The 5,549-nt window shown below is 49.2% G+C and overlaps 1 long non-coding RNA gene across 1 annotated transcript in view; it reads left to right on the forward strand.

Moving 5' to 3' along the window:
* LOC142468804 (uncharacterized) overlaps positions 1–4,113 on the forward strand; it is a 35,934-nt gene extending 31,821 nt beyond the window's left edge. Inside the window, exon 3 of the long non-coding RNA XR_012788872.1 lies at positions 3,959–4,113. This is a non-coding gene — a long non-coding RNA (uncharacterized LOC142468804). The remainder of the gene's footprint in view (positions 1–3,958) is intronic.
* Positions 4,114–5,549: the final 1,436 nt, after the last annotated feature.

A 5,549-nucleotide genomic window follows, 5' to 3' on the forward strand; every position in this document is an offset into this window, starting at 1 on the left:
TTGCTTTTGCAACACCTAATCCTCTAATCCTCAAACTGCTCTGGGGCCACGCTTCACAGCTATCAAAACCTTCACGTCTGCTACCACAGACTGCCGAATCAGGTACAGAATCTACACACAACGCACAAACACAGCACACACACACATTCACACAACACCAAACACTGCAGACTGCCTCTTCAAACCCCCCCTCCCCTCCACGCCACACATCTCCCTCCCGCAACCGGACCGCGAGGCCGCGGCCTCCACTCACACACCATGGCAACGATGTCACTCCCCCTATCCGGCCACCTCACACAGTGTAGCTCCCGCGAACCGCACAGCACGCCTCATCTCCTGCACCTCACACAGCTCCCTACCGCAACCGGACCGCGAGGCCCCCTACCCCGCTACACCATGCCACCAATGTCCCTCCCCCTATCCCGCTACCTCACACAGTGTAGCTCCCGCTACACACCACTCCCTCCCGCTACACACCACTCCCTCCTGCTCCATTCCCTCCCCGGCGGGGGAACAGGCAGGCTGCCACGCGGCGCCTAAGATGGCGGACCCCCTTCCTCCCTCGCGCTCCATTCCCTCCCGCTCCACTCCCTCCCGCTCCACTCACCACCCTCCCGCTCCATTCCCTCGCGCTCCACTACACCACTACCCCTCCCGCTACACACCACTCCCTCCCGCTACACACCACTCCCTCCCGCTACACTCACCTCCCTCCCCGGCGTGGGAACAGGCTGCCACGCGGCGCGTAAGATGGCGGACCCCCTTCCTCCCTCGCGGCGCCGAGTGAGAAGATGGCGGCGGCCGGAAGTACAGGTAGGTGTCGCGTGTGTGTGTGTGTGTGTGTGTGTGTGTGTGTGACACTGCCCCCCTCCTGTCCACTGCCCCCCCTCCTGTCCACTGCCCCCCTCCTGTCCACTGCCCCCCCTCCTGTCCACTGCCCCCCCTCCTGTCCACTGCCCCCCCTCCTTCTGTCCACTGCCCCCCCCCCCTCCTGTCCACAGCCCCACCCCTCCTGTCCACTGCCCCCCCCTCTCCTGTCCACTGCCCCCCTCTCCTGTCCACTGCCCCCTCTCCTGTCCACAGCCCCCCTCCTGTCCACTGCCCCCCCTCTCCTGTCCACTGCCCCCCCTCTCCTGTCCACTGCCCCCCCTCTCCTGTACACTGCCCCCCCTCTCCTGTCCACTCACTGCCCCCCCTCTCCTGTCCACTGCCCCCCCCTCCTGTCCACTGCCCCCCCCCTCCTGTCCACTGCCCCCCCCTCCTGTCCACTGTCCACCCCCTCCTGTCCACTGTCCACCCCCTCCTGTCCACTGTCCACTGCCCCCCCCTCCTGTCCACTGTCCACCCCCTCCTGTCCACTGTCCACTGCCCCCCCTCCTGTCCACTGCCCCCCCTCCTGTCCACTGCCCCCCTACTGTCCACTGCCCCCCCTACTGTCCACTGCCCCCCCTCCTGTCCACTGCCCCCCCCTCCTGTCCACTGCCCCCCCCCTCCTGTCCACTGCCCCCCCTCCTGTCCACTGCCCCCCTCCCTCCTGTCCACTGCCCCCCCCTCCTGTCCACTGCCCCCCCCTCCTGTCCACTGCCCCCCCTCCTGTCCACTGCCCCCCCCTCCTGTCCACTGCATCCCCCTCCTGTCCACTGCCCCCCCCTCCTGTCCACTGCCCCCCCTCCTGTCCACTGCCCCCCCCTCCTGTCCACTGCCCCCCCTCCTGTCCACTGCCCCCCCTCCTGTCCACTGCCCCCCCCTCCTGTCCACTGCCCCCCCTCCTGTCCACTGCATCCCCCTCCTGTCCACTGCCCCCCCCTCCTGTCCACTGCCCCCCCCTCCTGTCCACTGCCCCCCTCCTGTCCACTGCCCCCCCTCCTGTCCACTGCATCCCCCTCCTGTCCACTGCCCCCCCCTCCTGTCCACTGCCCCCCCTCCTGTCCACTGCCCCCCCTTCTTGTCCACTGCCCCCCTTCCTGTCCACTGCCCCCCCTCCCCCTTCCCACCGCCTCCCCTCCCCCTTCCCACCGCCTCCCCTCCCCCTTCCCACCGCCTCCCCTCCCCCCTTCCCACCGGCTCCCCCCCCTTCCCACCGCCTCCCCCCCCTTCCCACTGCCTCCCCCCCCTTCCCACCGCCTCCCCCCCCTTCCCACCGCCTCCCCCCCCCTTCCCACCGCCTCCCCTCCCCCCTTCCCACCGCCCCCCCCCCTTCCCACCGCCCCCCCCCCTTCCCACCGCCCCACGCACAGACAGCACTCACAACCCACGCGCCACCCGCCGCCTCACACCCTAGCAGGACACACGCCTCACATTTTTACATCACTTATGGCACCAAAATATACATTGTACTGTGGTGTGGTTACAATAAACCATTTTTATACAACATCGTATTACATTTTCTTCCATCTTTCTTTTCAATATTATTATCCAACCTTTACAACAAATACTCACCTATTGTTCCACAATTTATAAATAATACTACCTATTACGCATTTACATCCCGGGCAACGCCGGGTCTCTCAGCTAGTATATATATATATATATATATATATATATATATATATATATATACTGTATGTAACTGTGTGTGTGTGTGTATATATATATATATATATACACACACACACACAGTTACATACAGTATATATATATATATATATATATATATATATATATATATATATATATATATATATATATATATATATATATACTAGCTGAGAGACCCGGCGTTGCCCGGGATGTAAATGCGTAATAGGTAGTATTATTATATATATATACCCACACACACACACACACACTGTATGTAACTGTGTGTGTATGTATATCTAGATATATAGATATATATATATAATATTATTACTGCTAAATTCAAGGTCTTGATGTGTGGAAACAGGCCTTGTTGTAATTATATTCAAAGTTCATCAAGGGCTGTTTGCAGACAACACTGGCAGATTATATATATATATATATATATAATCAGTAAATATATATACACACACACACACACACACACACACACACAAAGATAGACAATGTATGTGTGTGTGTTTATACATATATAGATAGAGATACAGAGATAGACTACAGATATATTCATACACACTTACAGATCTGTTATTGTAACCACAAATCATACATGATCACATGCCAACATGATGAACTATGAATGAAGATTAAGGTAAGTAATGTCTTACAGAGTGAAGACCCAAGAAAACATTACATTAAAAAGTAGGCTGTTATATGGGTAATTACATTAATTTGTATGTAGATAATATTAGCATGAAATGACAATCTAAATTTCAATATTACACCTGTAACATCTAATACTGAATAAGAGCTAAGTGAATGTCATCTTCCATATACATGCAAAGTGTGTCATAATGTATTAACATTAATCAACTGATGATTAATAGATATTCATATGTTATAAAATATGCCTTCACTCATTCAGTGAATGAGCATTTATAAACATTCATGTGTACAAGGACATACTTGAATGTTTGCAAGCATCTGTACATGATCATACATACACTATGCATGAAAGAGTCTGCAGTAAAGGACACCAGTACACAAAAATATTTAGTGAATGTGCTTATTTATTTTTGTTTATCCTTTTGAGAGCGAGTCACAGGCCTGCTTGTTGGCTGTTGTGTTCGCCTTTTCCCTGTGCCAAGTACTCTCGCCTTAACTCTAGCACTCGTACTGGCCTGTGGCAGTTCTGGGACACTGGTTGTGGGCTGTGGCAGTTCAGGGGCACTAAGTGTGGCCTGTGGCACTTCAGGGGCACTGAGTGTGGGCTGTGGCACTTCAGGGGCACTGGGTGTGGGCTGTGGCAGTTGAGAAACACTTGATAAACATTGCAAGAGTGGTGGTGGAGCACTTTCTTGTTTTTGTGTTTTAATCTTCTTCCAAAAGCTGGTTATTAGTAATTGTTGCCCTAAATTTCTTTTGCATGTCTCATTTGTAGGTGTCGGTTCCATATTTTGAACAGATGTAAGCGGTTGGATGTTGACAGGGACCTGCACAGAACTTGCACCTACAGTACCGGTATCATCCTGAAGTGGGGAATGAAGAACTGATGACTCTGGAGAAAAAGTAGCAGCATGTAAAGATCCATCCTCTGATGGGGTAAAGTGGAATTGTTGTTCTCTTGCTGTACTCCAAAACTGATTTGCTTGGCTTACATTCAGAACTAGTGCTTGTAATGTCCTGTTTACATTTTGGATTTCTTTAGGAACTTGGATGATGCAATTTTTAATTTGTGCCATTTCTGATATTGACCTTTCATGCATCCTTTCATGCAGTGACATCATCTCAAGCATTGTCATCATTTCTGAATGGCGACGATTTTCTTCACCCAAGATTCGTTCTTCAGAAGCTGCAATAGCTGAGTAGGTGTCACGAGCAGGAAGACTTGAATGCTGTGTTAATCCAGGAGTGCCAACATCTTCATGGTCACTTGAGAGAATTTGTCCTTGAGCGGCAACATCTGGTTATACAAATAAATAAAGACATTATGAACTGACATGGAACTTTCATTTTTTTTTACACTATAATGATAGTTCTCATAGTGGAACACATAACATGTTTCCATAATTAATTATTTGTGTCCAATTAAAAGATGATGCTTGAAGCAACAATGAAGTTTTGACTCAGTGTGAAAGAAGAATGAATTAAAGTTTGTTGTAACATCACAACTCCTAGCTGATACTTGAAAACATACACAATACATATTGTGTCATGAAACACTACATCTCCTGTGTCAATAACTGATCAGAAGTTCATTACATGTGAAAGGCATTTATTTTGCATGGTAAATGAAATGCTTCCAATTTAAACATTATATGGCCTTCACCTCATACACTCACCTTCCATTCTTGATGATGACCTTGATGAGACAGGTGACGAGACGTGTTCAGAGTCAGGTGCCACAGGTGACACAGGAGCTGCCGGACCAACTATATAGAAGAATAACATCAGAATTTCATTTTCATGTGTACATTATTAACATTAAGTATCTGTAGTGGGAGTACTTATGGCTAAATATCAGCATCCCGTAAGGAAATCACAATTCTATTGTTAGGGCAATCTGTATATTATCCATCTTAACATAAATGTACATCTGAAACTAATCGTCACATTTCTTTAGAACACCATACAACCTACATACAATGTTCATGCAGGAATGCGTTATAAAATTAACTGGTCTGTTGTACATACTGTACACTGCATATGTTGGGTATTAATATATCAACAATGATGTACATCACTACCATGAAAGCAAAGTTGACTCTGCTTATAATTCAGTACCTAATTGTGGAAATGTGTATGAATGTTTTTAGTGATCTGTCTGAACATTTAAGAGAAGCAGGTGTAGCGCTCAATGTGGCTGACACTCAGCAACACATGCAGTGTGTCGCTCATAGATGGTACTGGTGTGAGAAGGTGGCGTATCTATAACGTTACAATAATATATAACTGAACGAATGACTAACGTACGTTTTAATATATCGTGGACTGGTGCTTGAAAGTAGTAAGATAATTACCATTTCTAATGA

Source organism: Ascaphus truei, chromosome 1 (genome assembly GCF_040206685.1).
Source record: "Ascaphus truei isolate aAscTru1 chromosome 1, aAscTru1.hap1, whole genome shotgun sequence".
NCBI lineage: Eukaryota > Metazoa > Chordata > Amphibia > Anura > Ascaphidae > Ascaphus > Ascaphus truei.